This window comes from Silene latifolia, chromosome 9, assembly GCF_048544455.1.
Source record: "Silene latifolia isolate original U9 population chromosome 9, ASM4854445v1, whole genome shotgun sequence".
In the NCBI taxonomy this organism is placed as follows: Eukaryota; Viridiplantae; Streptophyta; class Magnoliopsida; order Caryophyllales; family Caryophyllaceae; genus Silene; species Silene latifolia.
Window position 1 is genome coordinate 208,101,014 of NC_133534.1, and position 22,518 is coordinate 208,123,531.

The window sequence follows — 22,518 nt, forward strand, 5'->3', positions numbered from 1 at the left end:
CGGATTGTCCTGAATACGCCCGTCCCCAGCACCATAATCCGTGCGTCTTCCATACAAGACGCCCGGGCAGCAGCTACCAGAAGACGCCCGTCTTCTCCCAAAGACGCCCGGGCAGAGACTCACGAATCCGGCCGTCCCGAGCCTAAGACGCAGGGATTCCAAGACAGCGCAAATTCGTTTCTTCAAGCTTCAAGAAAGATGCCCATCCTTCAGAAAATACCGGCGTTTCCTTAAGTAGGGACTTAATCGTCATTTAAGCCCTTAGTTAACCATAATGCATCCACCTAATTTCCACTATAAATACCCCATTAGTCTAATTGGAAGAGCATGTTCTTCTTATCAATTCTTAGAGTAGTTAATATCAATCAAATCTCTCTTTAGTTTTGTAATCAACAATTAATCAAGTTTTAATACAAGTTTTATTTCCTTAATCTCTCTTTTGTTCATCCTTTATTTTGGGTAATTGAAGATTATTTGGGTTATTATTGGGAGATTGACAACCTCTCAATCAAGCATCAAGTACATCTTTTATTCTTTGCTTTATTATTGGAATCATTAGTAGGTATAATTCTCTTAATCCCTTTTTAATTATTGCTAATTACTTTCATTTGTTCATCATGTTTCACCAACATGGGGGAATGATTCATGCTTAAATTAATATGCTTTCATGATTTATTTGCTTGCTTGTTTTGATCTCAACTCATGCACATGTTATGTTTGATGAAATGCGAGCCTATGAATCCTTGCATTTTTTACCCATCACCTACCTTTTCAATGAGACTTATAAGATATAAACCAACTCGAGTCTCATTAGACCATGCATGTTGTTGAGTAGGGAAGACTAAGTCGACTTGTAGGTGTTGTACAATCTAATCGATTCGGCTCCGGGACCCAAACTTTCCTAGGATTGTAAGATATAGCCCAACTCAATCCATCACAACAATAATTGCTTGCTTATAATTTGAGAACATGTTTGTATGATCAATTCCCATGATTCCCCTATGACCCCATGATACCCTAGTGCTTTTTATCAATTGTTTACAACCCTTTCAATTCATCTTGCTTATTTACTTTCATTGCTATTTAGTTTAGTGACCTTCTACATCAACTCAAATTGTGACACCCCTAAGACACCACTAGTCTCAATAGAAATCTCATTTCAATTCTCGTCCCTTGGGATCCGACCTTTACTTGCCTCTTTACTAATTGTAGAGTTGTTTGTGAAGCTATAAATTGTGTTTTGGTCTAGGTGCTCCTAACGACAAGTTACCGAAAAGATTTAGTCCGACCAAAGTGGCGCCGTTGCCGGGGACGGTGTTATCTTGATTTAGATTTTCTTATATTGTTATTAGTTGTGTCTTTCTTTGCCTTGAGGAAGTAAAACTCCTCAAGGTTTGTTCTAATTGTTTTCGAGTTGTTTGATATTTTGCATGTCTAGAAGGTCACAAGGTGATTTGTTACCTTTTGATCGTGAAATTGAAAGAACTTTGACAACCAATAGAAGACTTGCTAGGAGAAATTTGAGAGGTATTAGTGAGGTTGTAGATATTCAACCAACTATTGAGTTCATCAAACCTTTTGCAAGAGAAGGTGAGGAGAACCCAACACAAAATACAACACAAAATCAACCCACAATTCCTAAGTTTTCATCACATTCCGTACCCACCGAGGAGAACCTACCCAATGGTACTCCCACACCACAACATTTGACCGGAAATTTCATTGCCAAATCCGCATTTATCCAATTAGTCGAAAAGAGCCAATTTGGGGGGATACCTAGTGAAGACCCTCACTCTCATATGGAGACCTTTTGTGACTATTGTGATGCGATTTCTCAAACCGGTGTAACTCAAGACCAAATTCGATGGGTCTTATTTCCTTTTTCTCTAATTGGCACCTCGAAACAAAGGTTGAAGGGCCTTGATAAGGCCACTCTCGGAATTGATTCTTGGAAGAAGTTGGCTCTAGCTTTCTACAAAAAATTCTACCCACCGGAAAAGACTAACATGCTAAGAGCTCAAATTACGGGTTTTAAGCAAAGGGATGAAGAATCTTTGTATGAAGCTTGGGAGCGGTTCAAAGGAATTTGTCGCTCATGTCCTCACCATGGACTTAGCGAGTGGTTCTTGTTACAACAATTTTGGAACGGTCTATATGAAGATTCAAGGAACATTCTCAACATGGGATCAAATGGAATGTTCACCGAAGTTGATGACAATCAAACTTGGAACAAAATTGAGGAAATGGCGGTCCATAACTCACAATATAGTAGACCTCGCAAGGCTACTAGAGGAGGAAAGCATGAAGTGGACTCCGTTACTCAATTGGGTGCTCAACTTAGTGCTCACATTGATACCATCAATTTGAAGTTTGAAAAAGCTATGGCTAGACTTGAAGAAGCCTCAAAATCACCAAAGCATCATGTTAATGCCATGACGGCATCTTCATCAATCCTAAGTGGGATATGTGAGAATTGTGGAACTTTGGGACATGACCAAAGTGAATGTAGGGGAATAAATGAACAAGTGAATGCTTTCCAAGCATACAAGAGTGGTACCCCTTATTCCAACTATTACAATGAAAACACCAAATTCCATCCAAATCTCTCATACAAAAGCCAAAATGTTCAAAACCCTCAAATAACATACACCCCACCTCCCATGAGAAACCAAAATCAAAGACCCTTTTACAACCAAAACCAAGGTTACCAAAATTAAAATCCATACAATCAACAAAATGACCAAGGTTTTGATGTTCAAAAAGCGGTCCTCCAAATGCAATAGAATCAACAAGAATTTTTCACTCAAATGCAAAAAGATAGTCAAGCAAAGGAAACCACCATCAACAACATTCTAGCTCACACCAAAATCTTGGAAACCCAATTGACTCAACTAGCATCTTCAAGCTCACAAAGACAAAAGGGGCAATTACCACCTCAAAGTAATCCCCCAAGACATGAAACGGTTAGCGCCATTCACTTGAGAAGTGGTACAAAGTATGAAGCACCGAAGAAGCAACTTGAGGATGAAGTTGTGGAAGCTAGTGACAAGGAAGAAATTGTGAAAAACTCCAAAGATGGAGAATCATCAAAAGAAGAAATTTCAAAAAAAAATGAAGATAAGGTCAAGGAGAAGGAGCCCATTGTGATTAGACTTCCTTTTCCAAGTCGTCAAGCCAAGCCCAAATTTGATGACCAACTTGGAAAGTTTATGGAAATTGTGAAGAATTTGGAAGTCTCAATTCCTTTCACGGAATTAATCAATCACGTGCCGACCTATGCGAAATATATGAAAGACATCCTCACAAAGAAGAAGTCGATCCGGAAGCTTGAGACTATCGCCTTCACTAAGGTGAGTAGTGCAATACTTCAAGGGAGTTCACCTCCAAAAATCAAGGATCCGGGAAGCTTCTCAATACCGTGTACCATTGGCGACACCACGATCAAGAAAGCCTTATGTGATCTAGGGGCTAGTGTAAGTGTTATACCGTACTCGGTGAGTAAAAGGTTGGGGATGGGCGAGCTTAAATGCACCAATATCACACTCCAAATGGCCGATAGATCGACGAAGACACCATTAGGGATATGGGAAGATGTTCCCGTACGAATTGGGAAGTTTTTCATCCCGGTGGACTTTGTCATTGTTGACATGGAAGAAGATTCCAACATTCCAATCATCCTAGGAAGACCTTTCTTACACACCGCGGGTGCGGTGATTGATGTGAAACATGGAGAGCTCACTCTAGAAGTAGGAGATGAGAGTATAACTTTTAATCTTGACAAAACTATGAGAGCTCCCCGTTTACATGAACCATGTTTTATGATCGATCATTATAGCCGGAAGGATGCTAGGAAGAAGTCGGAACTCCAATGGAAGAAGAAAATTGAAGATGCTCCATTCAAAGAGCAAGTGAATTGTAACAAAGAGAGTTTGCAAAGCTCACCAAAGTCAAGCAATGAAGAAGATGGCCTCATTGTCCAAGAAAGAAAAATGGGAGAGTTGTCTCCATCAAATCAAGAGATTTTTAATGATCAACTTAATGAAGTTTGTGGTCTTTGGGACGATGAGTTTGAAAGGATTTTCAATCCCTACATTGGTAATGCCATCGATCAGGACCGACAACAAGGGCAAAGATCTATTGAAGAACTTTATCACGACAATGAACAAACTTTTGATTACTTTTTCAAGTTGTTGAGCAACATCAACAATACCTTGGACATGCCCCCTTGACATCTCATCAAGAATGAGAGTTTGGTGGAGTCCACCCTAAACCAGCATTTGTAAATATTTCTAACTCCCTAACTCGCATTTTAATTCTTAATTTGCATTTTTGTCATTTTTGGATTTTTATGCCTTGATCAAGATAATTATCATGTTTGAGAGAAGTGAGGGAGGGACTAATGATTTTAATGGATGTGTAGTGCTTTAGCTTAGTGTGGGGATAACAATTGCCTAGGTTATTCATGCCTTAGTAGTGCCCCCACAATGAAGAACACGAGAATTTGAAGAATGAAAAAATGACAAGGGATATGCAAGGTACACGGATGGAACTGAATACGGCTAAAAGGGGTAGAATCCGAGCGGTTTCAAGAGAATCCGCCCGTCTTCAGGCAATCCGGGCATATTGTACAGAAGACGCCCGTCCTTCTGAGCTGAATTTTTGAAATTTTGTGTCTGTTAACGAATCCAGGCGTCCTTCAGTAGAATCCGCCCGTCTTCATAAAGACGCCCGTCCTGAAAGAGAAGACGCCCGTCTTTTGGCTGAGAAAAAACAAGAAAAATCCCTGGAAAGGAATCCGCCCGTCTTCTCTAAAAGACGCCCGTCCCGCATTTTCAAATCCGTCCGTCTTTGCTGCAATCCGCCCGTCTTTAGGCGAGAATTCCTGAAGCCCATCCAGACAGAATCCGGGTGTCCCGAAGGAAAGCCGCCCGTCTTCCCCCTGCATTTCAAATTTTTCGGGTTTATTATAAACCCCATCCCACATTCATTTCCTCATTCCTTCATTCAAAACACTACCCATAAACCCCATAACTCAAAAACCCTCATCCTCTCCATCACAAAAACAAGATTCCTCAACAACATTCACCAAAATCAAATCAAAACATCCTTTTAACAACAAATTAATCACTCCTCTTTCAACAAAAATTAAAACCAAGCACAAAATCTTCAACCTATGAGTCGATTTTTGAATTCATAAAGGCAAAGCCTTTCATCTTTAAATCGATTTGGGTACACTAGAAATTGAAGATTTTCACTCTTTTCTTTGTTTATTCATCAATGGCAAAGACAAAGGGAGCAACAAAAGCAACAATGGCAAAGGCACCAAAGGCAAAGGCACTCTCATCAAGACAAAAGAGTCTTCAAGCAAAGAAAGCATTGGCTATGGTGGTAGCTAGCCCAAACTTGGAAGTGCAACAACAACAACCTCCCATGGAAGCAACAACACCTACTACTCCGGAAATTGCTCAACTTTCGAACTATCCGGAGGTAATTTTCATTTCCAAATCCCATAGGGACACTTTTGCCAAGTTTGCTAGAAAATCATTTCTATCCACCAAATTTATTTGTGAAGATGCCTTAGATAAGTTGGGTGTCCTTGAGCAAACTAAAGCCTTCTTTAAAGCCAAGGGGTTGGAGAAATTGTTTACAACAAAAGAATTGACATACCCCTCCCTTACCTTAGAATTTTTGAGTTCTTTGAAAGTTAACAAGGTTGAGACTATGGAAACCATCGAGTTCCGCCTAGCTAATGTTAGTAGGCGCATCTCCTTTGAGGAAATGGGTAAAGCTTTGGGTCTTAGTGATTCACCGAGTTATTTCAAAAATGTTGGCAAGTATGACCCCGACCCTCTTTGGGAGGCGATTTCCGGAAAGAAATTTGAGAACTTTCATGCAAGTCGCGCTCTATTAGTCCACCATCCGGGCATTAGAGTGTGGCACAAGGTTGTAGGAAAAACCATCATTACAAGAAAAGACACCAACCATTTCACCAAACTCAATTTTGTTCTTCTTGAGTCGGCCTTGAACATTGGAAGGGAATTCACCAAGCCTTTCAACTCTCTAAGGCTTTTGGTGGATAGATGGCTAAATGTTGATTGTGGGAAGCAAGGCACTACCGTCAATGTGAATGGAGGTCTAGTCACTATTTTAGCTAAATACTTTGATCCGAACTTCAACAAGGATAGCAAGTATGTGGCGAAAAAGGGTGGTCATCTTATTGATATTGATACTATGATAAAAAAGTACAAGTGGGTCTCTCATAACCCTCTTGACACCAAGTATGGGTGGCTCACTAGTGAGGCTAGATCTTTTACTTTGCCTTCGAAGATTTGTCGTTTAAGTGTCCACCGGACCAACTATCTCCTTCCCCTTTCAAAAGAGGCCGAATACATTATCCGACAACAAAAGGGTGAAATTGAAATGCCCTCCTCTTCCATTGTCACACCACCCTATCCTTTCAAGTACCAAGAGTTCAAACCCGAAGGTGTTGAAGCAAGCAAATATTATATGACTCTTCTTATGCAAGAGATGCACAAGTAAGCCTTCAAGGATCGGGAAGATGCTTACTTAGCCCAATATCCACCCCTCCTTCACTTAGCTAGGCAAGGACTACTTGACCCTTCATCTCCTTTGCCTAGTTGGGCGGATAGGGAAGTCTTCTTTCCGAGTGCATCTAGGGGTGAGTTTCCGGGTGATAATGAGGTTGTCGGTGATGAAGAGGTTGATGATAACATTGATGAAGAAGCTAGTGAAGAAGGAGAAGAGGATGATGAGCAAGGTGAACAACAAAGTGAAGAGGGAAGTGGTTATGAGTCCACTTCTAGTGAGGAAGATGATGATAGTGATGATATGATGAAAGATTAGCAAGCTTTAGAGGCTCCTACCCTCTTGAGGTTTGTCTACTTCTCTCTTTGTTGTATTTTATTAATCTTGATCATTGTTGGAGTAGTCCTAGCAACATAGATGACTAACACCTCGGCCCCATTGAGGTGTTCTCATTTTATTGTTCCCACTTTTAAAAATATAAAATGTCAAATTTAGTTTCATGCATTGCATAGTGTGTGCATGAACTACACCCAACCTTAGGACATTAGCAATAATGTCTAACTCGGTTTGGGGAAGTACATGCATACACAACGGGAGGTAATCTAAATTATCCTCTCCGTCATAAACAAAAACCATGCATCATGTAGTGTAGATTAGTGTAGCTTGCATTTAGTGTAGAAATCATGCATCATGTTTGCATAATTTCCATCATTTTGGCCATTGAGGACAATGCCCATATTAGTGTGGGGATGGGGAATTCTAATCTAACTTTTATTCAAAAATCCAAAAAAATTGAAAAATTTCAAAAAACCATAAAAATTTGAAAATTGAAAAACCAAAAACATGTTCATTTCCTTTGTAGTGTAGTCATGTATATATTATTGTATATATTGTGTTTGTTCTATCCTTGTTCACATTGATCGACCACGCCACATCCGAGACATGAGGATAATGAAGACCGCATGGTATGATCTTTCCAATCTCCTTTTTCCTCTTTATGTTAATGACTATGTGGCTTTATTTTGATTGATGCGGTATAACAATGTGAACTTAGGACTTGAATTTAGTTTATATGTCATATTAGTTGGTATAATCACTTGCATTAGGATGTATATAATAGTTGCATCATGGCATATAGTTGCATTTAGATGAAATGTTTTAAAAAGTGCCTAATTTCAACTTTGACAAGAGCAACTAAGCCATTACAAATACTTTTTCAACTTAAGACTTCGCCTACTAGAATGGATGTAAAACACCCTAGATTGTGTCATACTAGTGTCTTTCGACCCATGACCCAAAGCATAGTCAAGGGTTTGCATGTGAGTCACCTATCCAACCCCGTGATGCGATGTGGACTTGGTTAACTTGTCTAGGTGACCTTGATTGACCTTGTGGTATGGCAACCCAAAAATACTTTCTATCAATAAGTTTGAAGTGCTCATTTCAAAGATTTTGTATGTGGAAACGTTTTATTGCCAAGGAAACCTCAAATGTTATGAAATGTTGAAATATTGAGAATTTTAGTTGTTTTGATGGAGGCGTACCACTTCGATGTGCTTTGGAGAGGGATCCATTGAATTGGGCCCCCACACAGTTGTGAATTCAACCGCCCAGAGACAGAGTGACTATCACCCCGAAAAGCTATTGTCTAGAGGTTAACCGGTTGCCTAATAAGCGATTGGCGAAAGCAAAGGACATTAGCACGGAAGGGACAAACCCCATCTCTAATTTTTGAAATGTGAAAGTTGAATGAGGTCAATTTTTGAATGCTAGTCATATCCACCCTTGTTTACAACTATTTGAGCATTTCATTCCCAAAAAGCCTTTTTGTCAAGCCACTTTGTCGAGCTTGGGACGATCCATGACCTTTACTTTTGTAGAGAACTCGAGACTTGTCATGTCATATGCTACTAGCATCATGGGGATCATCATTCCACGCCATCCGATCGCTCTTGACGAAAGTATTTGGAAATTGAGGACGAAAGTAGTCTAGTTTAACCCCATTTGGAGGTGATTTAGTGCCATCCTCTTAGCCTTAGTGATTTGTTGAACTAGTATTTGTGACGGAATATATGCTCTTAAATTTGTTCTCTTTTAGTTGACTCCGCCACTTGATGAGGAAGTGGCTATTCCTTTTGTAGATGCATCCATTATTTGATTTTGTGTGCTTAATGTTTGGATGTGTCGCCATTTTGGCAAGACCCACCTTGCCTTGCAAGAAGGCATCCTACCTCATGGTTGTCTTGTTGTGAGTTGAAGGGGCGGAGTGAGACCCGCAAATTGTCTCATATCAGCTATGTTATTAGGTTAGTTTAAATAATGGTCCTAGTCTTTGTCACCTCTTTACTCGGGACGAGCAAAGGTTCGGTTTGGGGATATTTGATGTGACCATAATTAGCGCATATTTAGCCCCCGAATTAGCCTTGTTCCCATGCTTTTTAGTGCATATTTGGGTCATTTATTGTCTTTAGTTCTTTGTTTTGCATATTCTTTGAGAATTTGATCCCTTGGTAGGAAAGGAGTGCAAATATCGGCTATGTTATTAAGTTAGTTTAAATAATGGTCCTAGTCTTTATCACCTCTTTACTCGGGACGAGCAAAGGTTCGGTTTGGGGATATTTGATGTGACCATAATTAGCGCATATTTAGTCCCCGAATTAGCCTTATTCCCATGCTTTTTAGTGCATATTTGGGTCATTTATTGTCTTTAGTTCTTTGTTTTGCATATTCTTTGAGGTTTTGTGTCCTTGGTAGGAAAGTAATGCAAACCTTGCATTTTCATGGCAAAATGAGACTAAATTGATTGAATTCAATGACCAAGCATCAAGGAGAGACAAGATTAGAAGGCCTTTGTACATACTATAGTAGATGGGCAATGATGAGGAAAGATCCTTGCATCCCCAAGGAAATCCCCAAGGATTTTATGAAGAAAAGGGAAGAAAAAAAGAAGAAACAAGTCTGAGCAGCAACCCGTGCGGATTGTCCTGAAGACGCCCGTCCCCAGCACCACAATCCGTGCGTCTTCCATACAAGACGCCCGGGCAGCAGCTACCAGAAGACGCCCGTCTTCTCCCAAAGACTCCCGGGCAGAGACTCACGAATACGGCCGTCCCGAGCCTAAGACGCACGGATTCCAAGACAGCGCAAATTCGTTTCTTCAAGCTTCAAGAAAGATGCCCATCCTTCAGAAAATACTAGCGTTTCCTTAAGTAGGGACTTAATCGTCATTTAAGCCCTTAGTTAACCCTAATGCATCAACCTAATTTCTACTATAAATACCCCATTAGTCTAATTGGAAGAGCATGTTCTTCTTATCAATTCTTAGAGTAGTTAATATCAATCAAATCTCTCTTTAGTTTTGTAATCAACAATTAATCAAGTTTTAATACAAGTTTTATTTCCTTAATCTCTCTTTTGTTCATCCTTTATTTTGGGTAATTGAAGATTATTTGGGTTATTATTGGGAGATTGACAACCTCTCAATCAAGCATCAAGTACTTCTTTTATTCTTTGCTTTATTATTGAAATCATTAGTAGGTATAATTCTCTTAATCCCTTTTTAATTATTGCTAATTACTTTAATTTGTTCATCATGTTTCACTTTGTTGGTATGATTGACAACCTTGCTAGCATGTTCAACATGATAATGAGTGAGTAGTTCCATAGCTAGGGTTAATGGGTAATTAGGGGAAACCAACATGGGGAATGATTCATGCTTAAATTAATATGCTTTCATGATTTATTTGCTTGCTTGTTTTGATCTCAACTCATGCACATGTTATGTTTGATGAAATGCGAGCCTATGAATCCTTGCATTTTTTACCCATCACCTACCTTTTCAATGAGACTTGTAAGATATAAACCAACTCGAGTCTCATTAGACCATGCATGTTGTTGAGTAGGGAAGACTAAGTCGACTTGTAGGTGTTGTACAATCTAATCAATTCGGCTCCGGGACCCAAACTTTCCTAGGATTGTATGATATAACCCAACTCAATCCATCACAACAATAATTGCTTGCTTATAATTTGAGAACATGTTAGTATGATCAATTCCCATGATTCCTCTATGACCCCATGATACCCTAGTGCTTTTTATCAATTGTTTACAACCCTTTCAATTCATCTGGCTTATTTACTTTCATTGCTATTTAGTTTAGTGACCTTCTACATCAACCCAAATTGTGACACCCGTAAGACACCACTAATCTCAATAGAAATCTCATTTCAATTCCCGTCCCTTGGGATCCGACCTTTACTTGCCTCTTTACAAATTGTAGAGTTGTTTGTGAAGCTATAAATTGTTTTTTGGTCTAGGTGCTCCTAACGACAAGTTACCGAAAAGATTTAGTCCGACCACTCCTCAAGGTTGTTCTAATTATTTTCGAGTTGTTTGATATTTTGCATGTCTAGGAGATCACAAGGTAATTTATTATCTATTGATTTCGAGATTGAAAGGACCTTAACCAACAATAGAAGAGTTGCTAGAGGTACTTCAAGAGTTGTAGGTATTGGAGTGATTGTGGACATTCAACCAAATAACATTGAGTTTGTCAACCCTTTTGTAAGAGGAGAGGATAACCCAATTCAAAACCCACCACAAAATCAACCAACAATGCCTAAATTTTCATCACATTCCGTAGCAACCGAGGAGAACCTACCAAACGGTACTCCTATACCACCACATTAAACCGGTAATTTCATTGCCAAATCCGCATTCATACAATTAGTTGAGAGAAGTCAATTTGGAGGGATGCCTAGTGAAGACCCTCATTCACATATGGAGACTTTTTATGACTATTGTGATGCAATTTCTCAAACCGGAGTTACTTAAGACCAAATTTGATGGGTATTGTTTCCTTTTTCTTTGATCGGTACCGCAAAGCAATGGTTGAAGAGCCTAGACAAGGCTACCCTTGGTATTGATTCATGGAAGAAGTTAGTACTTGCTTTCTACAAGAAATTATATCCTCCGGAGAAGACTAATATGTTTAGAGCCCAAATCACCGGGTTCAAGCAAAGGGATGAGGAATCATTATATGAAGCATGAGAGAGATTTAAGGACACTTGTCGTTCTTGTCCACGCCATGGACCTAGTGAGTGGTTCCTTGTGCAATAATTTTGGAACGGCTTATATGAAAACTCCCGCAATGTTATTAATATGGGATCCAATGGGATGTTTATCGAAGTTGATGACAATCAAACATGGGCCAAAATCGAAGAAATGGCGGTTCATAATTCCCAATATAGTAGGCCTCGAAAGGCCACTAGAGGAGGAAAGCATGAGGTAGATTCCATCACACAGTTGGGTGCTCAACTAAGTGCTCATATCGACACCATCAATTTGAAGTTTGAAAAGGCCATGGCTAAGCTTGATGAAGCTTCCAAATCACCCAAACAACATGTCAATGCTATGGTGGCATCATCCTCAATTCCAAGTGGAGTATGTGAAAGTTGTGGAACCTTGGGGCATGATCAAAATGAATGTAGGGGAACAAATGAACAAGTGAATGCTTTCCAAGCATACAAGAATGACACCCCTTATTCCAACTACTATAATGAGAACAACAAATTCCATCCAAATCTTTCATATAAGAGCCAAAATGTCCAAAGCCCCCAACCCACATACACTCCACCTCCAATGAGAAACCAAGCTCAAAGACCCTTTTTCAACCAAAGCCAAGGTTATCAAAATCAACCTTCCTACAACTAATCAAATGACCAAAGCTTTGATGTTCAAAAAGCGATCCTCCAAATGCAAAAGAACCAACAATAATTCTTCACCCAAATGCAAAAATATAGCCAAGCTAAAGAAATCACCATCTGTAACATTCTTGTCCACACCAAAATGTTAGAGAATCAAATGACCCAATTAGCATCTTCTAGCTCCCAAAGATAAAAGGGGCAATTACCGCCTCAAGGTAATCCCCCAAGAAATGAGACGATTAGTGCCATCCATTTGAGGAGTGGTACAAGATATGAGGGGCCAAAGAGGCCAATTGGTGAAGATATTGTGGATGTTAGTGACAAGCAAAGAGTTGTGGAGAACTCTAAGGAGGTAGATCCTACCACCAATGAAGTTTCAAAGAAGAAGAATGAAGAGAAGGCTAAGGAAAAAGAGCCTATTGTGATTAGACTTCCATTCCCAAGTCGCCAAGCTAAGCCTAAGCTTGATGAGCAACTTGGAAAGTTCATGGAAATTGTGAAGAACTTAGAAGTCTCAATCCCATTCACGGAATTAATCAATCATGTTGCGGCTTATGCAAAGTACATGAAAGATATTCTTACCAAGAAGAAATCCATCGGAAAGTTGGAGACTATTGTCTTTACCAAAGTGAGTAGTGCTATTCTTCAAGGGAGTTCCACTCCAAAACTCAAGGATCCGGGAAGTTTTTCTATTCCATGTACCATTGGCGACACTACAATCAACAAAGCATTAGGTGATCTTGGAGCAAGTGTAAGTGTCATGCCATACTCGGTATGTAAGAGGCTAGGAAGGGAGAGCTCAAATGCACCAACATCACTCTTCAAATGGCGGATCGATCAACAAAGATACCTTTAGGGGTATGGGAGGATGTGCCCGTGAGAATTGGTAAATTCTTCATCCCGGTAGACTTTGTCATTGTAGACATGGAGGAGGATTCCGACATTCCTATCATCTTAGGAAGACCTTTCTTGCATACCGCCGGAGCGGTAATCGATGTGATACATGGAGAGCTCACACTTGAAGTAGGGGATGAGTCAATCACTTTCAATCTTGACAAAACAATGAGAGCTCCCCGACTACATGAGCCATGCTTCATGGTCGATCACTATAGCCGAGAAAGTGATAGTAAGAAGTTAGAATCTCTATGCAAAGATCAAGCCATGGGTAAAGAAACACCACCCGTATGGAAGAAGAAAGTGGATGACCTTCAAGTAGCTCTATTCGGAGAGCAAATAATATTCAACAACAACAATGAGAGTTTGAATAGCTCACCCATCATGACAAGTAATGAAGAAGGCCTCATTGGCCAAGATAACAAGAAAGAAGAGTTGCTCTTGTCAACTCATGACATCATTGGGGAACAAGCTAGTGAAGTTTGCGGTCTATGGGATGATGAATTTGAAGCATTGGTCAATCCTTATATTTGAAATGCTATGACCTTAGACCAAGGCTTTGTTGATCCTTGTCATCACTTTGACTTGGATTACTACAACAATGAAGAGAACAATTTGCAAAGGTCTACCCAAGACCTCTATCATGAAAATGAGCAATCCTTCGACTACTTCTACAAGGTGTTGAGCAAAATCGACAACACCTTGGCTTTGCCCCCTTGACATCTCATCCAAGAATGAGAGTTTGGTGGAGTCCTCCCTAAACCACCATTTGTAAATATTCTAACCCCTTAACTCGCATTTTATTTCCTTTATTGCATCTTTGTCATTTTTGGTTTTGCATTTTTGTGCTTTGATCATGATTTTTGACATGAGAGCAAGTGAGGGAGGTATTTTAACGTGTTTTGATATATAGTGTTTGACAAAGTGTGGGGATGGAAAATGCCTAGGCTAACCAAGACTTTGTAGTGCACCCACAACATTTAACAAAGGAGAAGAAGAAAGAATAACATGGGAAAAGGAATCCCCACGGGCAGACCTGAGCTCGTGGGAGCTGAAAAGGATCCGAGCGTCCCAGCTTCAATCCACGCGTCATGGCCTTAGGACGTGGGAGCTGGGAAAGTTTAAATTGAAGAAAACGTCCTGTAAGGAAATCTGCGCAAGCCAGCCTCAATCCGCTTGTCCCCAACTTCAGGACGCTCGAGTTGTAGTGAATCCGCGCGCCCGAAGATGCTTCAAGTCTATGAAATTTCGCTGTAAGGATATCTGCGCGTCCCCAGGACGATCCGAGCATCCTGGCAGAAATTCGCTTGAGCTGAGATGAATCCGCGCGTCCTGGCACTGGTTTGTTATTTCAGGACGTCCTGTAAGACAATCCGCGTGTCCCCAAAACAATCCGAGCGTCCCAGCCTGTTACTTAAGAAAAACAGGGGACACCCCTTCCTTCCCAATTCATTTCTATCTTTCAAAAACACAAACACACACCTTTTCTCACACTTAAACCCTCAATCAACCCATTCAAAAAACACCAATTTCTCAATAAAATTCACCACCATCCAAACAAAACGTGCTCAAAACAAGATTAAATCACTCCTTTATCAACAAAAGACCATCTAAACATCAAATTCCTCACAAATTGAATCAATTTTCTAGGGTTTGGGAAAAAATTCAACAATCCTAAATTGATTGAGGAATTTGTAGAAGTTTGAAGAAGCAAGGAACATTTAAGCAAATTCTTAGTTTGTTGATAACAATTTGAGAAGGAGAATACAATGGCAAGGACCAAAGGCGGAACCAAGGCACCCAAAACAACAAATTTATCAAAGAGACAACAAGCTCTTCTTGCATCTAAGGCTTCCGTAGTGACCCAACCAAGGGTGGCAATCCAAGAAACCGCAATTCCTATTGGGGAAGCTACCACACCTACTCCGCTTATAGAACAATTGCCAAATTTTCCGGAGGTAACTTTCTTAACCGATGCTCATAGGAATGCATTTTTATCCCTTGCTAAAAAGACTATTGTGGCTACCAAGTTTATTTGTCAAAACACTTTGGAAAAATTGGTGTGCTTGAGCGACTTAGAGCATTTTTCGAGTCCATGAGGTTGTTAACCCTCTTTGAAATGGAAGAATTGACTTACTCTTCATTGACTATGGAGTTCATAAGCTCCTTGAAGGTGTATAAGATAGAGACTCAAAATTATGTTGAATTCCGTCTTGAGAACAAGAGTAGAAGCATGACTAAGACCGATTTTGGTAAAGTGTTTGGTCTATTGAAATATGATCATTTTGAGAAAAAAAAACCTTTGAAGTATGATGCCGCACCCCTTTGGAAAGCTATTACCGGTCGAAAATTTGATTCTTTCCGGGAGTGCCATGCTTTATATGTTCACCATCCGGGCATAAGAGTATGGCACAAGTTCATGGGCAATACCTTGATTGCTAGAAAAGGCACCAATCATTTCATCGAACTTGATTTTGTCTACCTTGAGTCCTTCATGAATATCAATGGAAAGTTCACCAAAAAGTAAAACATTCTTCAACTATTGCTTGATCGGTGGCTTGAGATTGATAATGGGAAAGAGGGAGCTGCATTCATTGTAAACGGCGGCTTGGTAACGAGGCTAGCTAAGAACTTTAACCCAAATTTCAACAAAGATAACACCTACAAACCGGTTAAAGGGAGCAACCTCCTTGATATGAGCACTATGATCAACAAATTCTATTGGGTCAAGAATGACAATCTTGACAACAAATATGAGTGGCTCATCAAAGAAGCTAAGTCCTTTGTCTTGCCTAGCAAGATTTGCCGTATCTCCGTCCATAGACCAAACTACCTATTGCCCGTCTCCAAGGAAGACGAAGTGATAAGTAAGCAACATAGGGAACCAATTGCAAAGCCCTCCTCCTCCACCATTTTGACTCCACCATATCCCTTTGCCTACCAAGAATTCAAACCGATTTGCTCTAATGTCGTGGTAGGCAACGCATATTTGACCCAATTAATGCAACAAATGCATAAAGAAGCTCACGATGATCGGGTGAATGCTTACCGTGCCCAATATCCACCCCTACTACATCAAGCTAGATAAGGACTTCTTGATCCTTCATGTCCTTTACCTAGTTGGGCGGATAAGGAGGTATTCTTCCCAAGTGCTTCTCAAGATGTCGAAATGGATAGTCGGGTGGCTAGTGGAAAGGAGATTGTTGTTGTTGAAGACGGGGAAGGTATTGGTTCATGCCAAGAAGAAGAAGAGCAAGGTTCAAGTTCTAATGATGATGATAAGAGTGGTGAATCCTCCGGGTCAATGGAGGTGGACGATGAAGAAGATAATGAAGAAATTGATGATAATTCCGATGATGATGATGACGGCAATGATGCCGGTGATGAGAATGTCGCAATGAGCGACAATTGAGGGTTGACAAGGCTATTTGGAGGATACCACATATGCGGGGTTGATCACTTGACTTCAACCCATTCCATTGTGAGTTTCCTACACCTTCTTTAGCTTTGCTTTTATCTCTTGTTTTAAAATTTTAATCTTGATCATTTGTTGAGTCAATCTTGACTCTTGGTAGTTTTGAGTCCTAGCAACACTTGAAGGACTCCCACCTCGGTTCCATTAAGGTGTCTCATTTATTATTCCCGCATTTGAAAATCCAAAATGACAATTAGGATTCATGCATTGCATCCTTTCTTTGTGCATGAACTTCCCTATTTTTACACTAGAAATAGTGTCTTACTCGGTTTGGGGAAGTTCACACACAAGAAATGCGAGTTAATTCAAATTAGCTCTCCGAACAAAAAAAAACATGCATCATGTAGATTAGATTAGAATGCATCACTTATATATATGTCATATAGTTTGCATATTAGTGTAGAAATCATGTATTTTCATATAACTTGCATTGCATAATTTCCTATCGTTTTGGCCATTGAGGACAATGCCCATACTAGTGTGGGGATGGAAAATACTAACTTAACTTTTAAAATCACAAAATGATAAAAATTGAAAAATTGTGAAAAAAACTCAAAAACATGTTCTTTTATTTCACAAAAACAAAAACCATAAAAATTTGAAAAAATTAAAAATCCAAACATGTTCATTCCTTTGTAGTATAGAATTGTATATTGTGTATACACTTGTGTTTGTTTGTCCTCTTATCACATTGGATTGACTACGCCACATCCGAGGCATGAGGAATATGAAGACCGCATGGTATGATCTTTTCAAATCTTCTTTTTCCTCTCTATGTTAATGACTATGTGGCTTTATTTTGGTTGATGCGGTACAAACCAATGTGATCGTAGGAGTTGCATGTAGTTTATATGGCATACTAGTTGATATAAGCATATGCATTAGGTTGTATAAATGTTAGTTGCATCATGGCATGTAGTTGCATTTTAGGAAATTTTTTGTGAAAATATCTGTTTGGGAAACTTGACAAGTGTATATAAGGCCCTCGTAGATACTTTTTCTTCTTGAGACTTTGCTCATTAGAATACCTCTAAAACACCCTAGGATGTGTCATGCTAGTATCGTTTGACCCATGGACTAAGGCCTAGTCAAGAGTACCTTGTGGTGTGATAACTCTTTGGCTACCGTTTATTCCAAGGTGACCCTTGAAACCATGCAACCATCTTCCACTTCTATCACCATTTTTGTCAACAAAAAGGGAACGGGCACAAAAATTATCAATTTGAGTTCAAGTACCAAAATGAAAATCAAGAAGTTTGCAAATTGCATCAAAGAAAAGAGGAGTACAGAAATATGAACTCCTATACTTCAAATAAAAACACCCTTGTTACAAATTGGGGTGACTTTAAAAATGATCAAAAATGCAAAAGTTGAAAATTGTCAAGCATCAAATTGCCAAACATCAAAGAAATGGCAAAAGAAATTGTTCTTAAAAATGTCAAATACCACAAGAAATTAGGGGGAATAACAAAACCAAAAGCAAACTCCCACTATGAAACTCAAAATCTATTGATCCCGTTTTTTTTTCCATTGATCCCACTTTTGTGCATGGTAGAGAGGGGACGGCCCTTCTTCTTGTCTAGGCAAGAGGGGGAATTCTGCGATCCTACAGTGTTTTTAACACCATAATGAGTCTACTCTTGACTAAAGCATTTAGCAATTGAGGACGAAGGTACCCTAGCTTGACACAACTTGGAGGTGATTTGTTGGTATCCTCCTAGGCTTAGTAACTTGAAGAAACCATATCTATAATGGAGTGTGTACCCTTAGATTGCTTCCCTTCTAGATAACTTCCGCCACTTAGATGAGGAAAGTGGCTATTCATTTTTGTAGATGCATCCATTACTTGTTTTTTGTGCTTAATGCTTGGATGTATCGCCATTTTGGCAAGCCCCACCTTGCCTTGCAAGAAGGCACCCTACCTCATGGATGTCTTATTGTGAGTTAAAGGGGCGGAGTGAGAACCGCTAATTATCTCATATCGGCTATATTAATAAGGTAGTTTAAATAAAGGTGATAGTTTTAGTCACCTCTTTCCTCGGGATGAGCAAAGGTTCGGTTTGGGGATGTTTGATGTGACTCATATTTGAGCACATTTAGTCCCCGAATTAGCCTCGTTTCCATGCTTTCTAGCACTTATTAGGGTCATTTCTTACCTTGCATTTATGGAGCGAAATGGAGCTAAATGGATCGCATCTAATGACCAAGCATCGAAGAGGAGACCGACACTAGAGGCCAAACCAAATAAATAAAGTGAAATGGGCAATGATGAAAAGATACTTGTATCCCCAACACGATCCCTGCGGATTGTTAAGGAGCCAAACAAGAGAAGAACTTTGTCCAACGATCCGAGCATCCTGAGCTCAGGACGAGCAGATCAGAGCAATAATTTGAGCGTCCCAGAGCAGGATCCGAGCAGATCAGAGAACGATATGAGCGTCCCGACTGCCAGCCCGAGTGGATCTTCTTACAGGACAAGCCGTGCTTTAGGCAAGGACGAGCGGATCTTGGTGGGAGCTGCAGCACGATCCGCGCATATTCCTCGGAAGTTGCAAATCCTCAAGCTTCTCTTAGGGTCTTAATAGTCATTTAAGCCCTTAGTAACCCTAATTCTTGTACTTAATTTTAGTATAAATACCCATTGTACTACCTATATTTTCATCAACTCTTAATCAACTCTTAATATCATCTTAATCCTCTCTTAATTTAGTCTTAATTTAGTTATAATACACTTCTCAATATTAATCACATCTTAATCTTTCGTTAAATCCTCAATTGGTCTTAGTTTAGTTGGGTAATTAGAAGATTATTGGGGTTTATTGGAGGATTGACAACCTTCCATCAATCATCAAGATTACTTCTATTATTCTTTGCTTTATTATTTGGATCATCTCCATAGGTATAATCCCTTTTTACCCTTGTTTAATTATTGTTAATCACAACATTTATTCATCATGTTTTGCTTTGTTAGTATGATTGGCAACCTTATTAGCATGCTAAACTTGATCATGAGTGAGTAGTCCTTTAGCTAGGGTTAATGGGGAATTAAGGGAAACAAACATGGGAACTGATCTATGCTTAATCTAATATGTTTTCATAATTAAATTGTTTGCTTGTGATTTCAACCTATGCACATGTTATGTTTGATGAAATGCGAGCCTATGAATCCTTGCATTTTTTACCCATCTCTTATCTTTTCAATGAGGCTTGTAAGACATAAACCAACTCGGGCCCTATTAGACCATGCATAGAGTTGAATAGAGGAGACTAAGTCGACTTGTAGGTGTTGTACAGTCTAGACGACTCGGCTCCTGGAGCTAAATCTTCCTAGGGATTGTAAGATATACACTAACTTGATCCCATCACAACAATAAGTGCTTGAATCTATTTGAGAACATGTTTGTATAATCTATTTCCATGAATCCCCTATGAACCCGTGACACCCTAGTGCCTTTAATCAATTGTTTACAAACCGCTTTATTTGCTTACTGAAGAGTCTATCGATCCGAAATACTTAAGAGGGGGGGGGGGGGTGAATTGAGGATTAAAAAATTTTACCTACCTTTTCGATTGTAATTGTATAATTAATTATTTACAGTTTATTGATTAAACTTTAACTAATTAACTAATTAACGAAATAGAATAAAGCTAATAAACGAAAGTAGAAGAGAGACACACGGTTTTTGAAGTAGTTCAGTTTCACAAATCGAAACCTACGTCCACTATTCTCGATTAAAAAATTTAGTACCTTTCTACGGATTACAAATTTACTAACCCAACTCGTACAACTAACCCTAGTTGTAAATCAAGTGAGTACCGTTAGATACTCGAGTGACTAACTTACGCTAATAAGAAAGCACTAATGATTCTTCTAAAAGTTCAGGTTAATGAACGAGTAAGAAATCGATTGAGCGCTATTATCTTATAACGATAACAAAAGAATGAATGCACAAGTTTATAAACACACGACCTTTTCGAAAATTGCAAAAACGGTTTTCTTGTTTTGAAACACACGGTTTTTTGCTCTTAGAAATATAATCAATTTATGCTTAAAGGTCTTACTTTTAAATGTTGCAAAGTTCAAAGTATTTATAGAAAAGGAAAGAGCATGGCACTCGGTTTCACACGAAATCCTAATGGCCAAAATACCAGATATGTAAACATCATATCTTTGTTAATTCTTTCCTTAAACCCCTAAGAGATAATAGAGAATATTCCAAAAGATAATTTACAAATTATTATCCTATTATTCTTTCCTTAAATCTTAAGATATGATAATATTTTCCATAACAAGAATATCCTTATCATAAATAACCATATTAAGCTAAGTATAAAAGATATGTTAAGATAATTCTAGAGAATAAAATCTTAACAATAACAACTTTTATTCCTTAGGTTTACACGAAATAAACACGGCCCATATGCCTCGTTTTTCGTGAAAACCCTAGCTTGAAGTTAGGTTAGATTTTAGGGTTTAAGAGTATGCCTGGTTAAAACCCTAATTAGTAATATGGCTCAACTCATAAGTTGATCCAACATAATTAATAGTTATAAGTTTAAAATAAAATCACACTCTATATGAATATGGGCTTCCTTATTAAATAAATACTTTTGTTAGAACATTTAAAAGAAACAAAAACATTTTTTCAAAAACAATTTGAAAACATCTTGAGTCGTGTGTAATACAAACTCAGCATCTCAATGTTATAGTAGAAGAGCTATAACATTGAGCTCTTACATAAGTAATGTTATAGTTGTCAAGCTATAACTTTACCAATATAAGAAATCCACTCATATGTTACCATTACGAGATAATCACCTACACTATTCTAATCTTCTTAGGAGATCTTCGAGTGTAGGCTACTTCATCATTCAAGCTTGATTAATCTTTAGACGTGCTTCGTCTTCTCATGATGCTTGAATACTTTTTCCACAATCTTGAAAAATCTTGATCCGTAATTGAGGGCTTGATCATAATATAGGCTTGTATACTTTTATCACAATTCTTTAAGCTTGGCAAATAGTAAGTCTAATCTGAAGGGACTAAATAAACAATTACGCGCAACAAGTATATAAAAAGTAAAGCACTTTTGACATCATCAAAACATAAACATATACTCCCTCCTATTCTAAATAACTCTCCCTATTTCCTGTTTCATCTATTCACAATACTCTCCCTATTTCCTTATTTGGCAAACTTTTATACTTATTTTAATTACCCCACCCCACAACAATACCCCACAATACTCATAATTTATCTTATTTTAATCACTTTACCCCACAACAATCCTTATTTTAATCACCTTACCCCACAACAATACTTATTTTAATCACACAATACCTTCCCTCTCTCCAATTTCCTACCCCAATCCAATACTTTATCATATAATACTCCCCTCCCTTAATTCCCGTGCCCTCCATGAAAGGGGAGGGTTATGTAGAATAAGAGGGAGTATTCTCTATGGTTCAACAAATTCCCCCTTTTTGATGATGGCAAGTCTCCGAAAATTGTGACTAAGTAAATAGTTCCCCCTCAATATAATACCGTCATCTTTATAGATAAAGATCAACGCAAGATCAAACGATTAACACAAGATCAAAACTTATAGGACTTTAAGAGACAATTGGTCTTGACAAGGAGCAAGCTTAGGTAAATGCTTACCATGGTCGTTCTTTCCCCCTCTTGACATCATCGAAAAGATAAGAACAAACATAAAAGGACTAAAATATTATATGACGAGACAAGAGATAAGAACGATATGATAAACTAATAAACCATAGATAAACATAAGTACCTACGAATTAAGATAGCATACAAACCAAAGAAAACATGTCTATGCCAAATGGGCCGAATGAACAACACGTTTAGAACAATTTGGGCCATAACCACAAGTAGCA

At 38.8% G+C, this 22,518-nt stretch overlaps 2 non-coding genes across 2 annotated transcripts; both read right to left on the reverse strand.

Annotated features, from left to right (window-relative positions):
* Positions 1 to 2,006: 2,006 nt before the first annotated feature.
* On the reverse strand, positions 2,007 to 2,113 carry LOC141602915 (small nucleolar RNA R71). Its single transcript, XR_012524819.1, has one exon. It is a non-coding gene; the product is annotated as a small nucleolar RNA R71 (small nucleolar RNA).
* Positions 2,114 to 11,532: 9,419 nt separating this feature from the next.
* LOC141603729 (small nucleolar RNA R71) lies at positions 11,533 to 11,640 on the reverse strand. The gene has a single exon (XR_012525587.1). It is a non-coding gene; the product is annotated as a small nucleolar RNA R71 (small nucleolar RNA).
* Between the last annotated feature and the right edge of the window lie 10,878 nt (positions 11,641 to 22,518).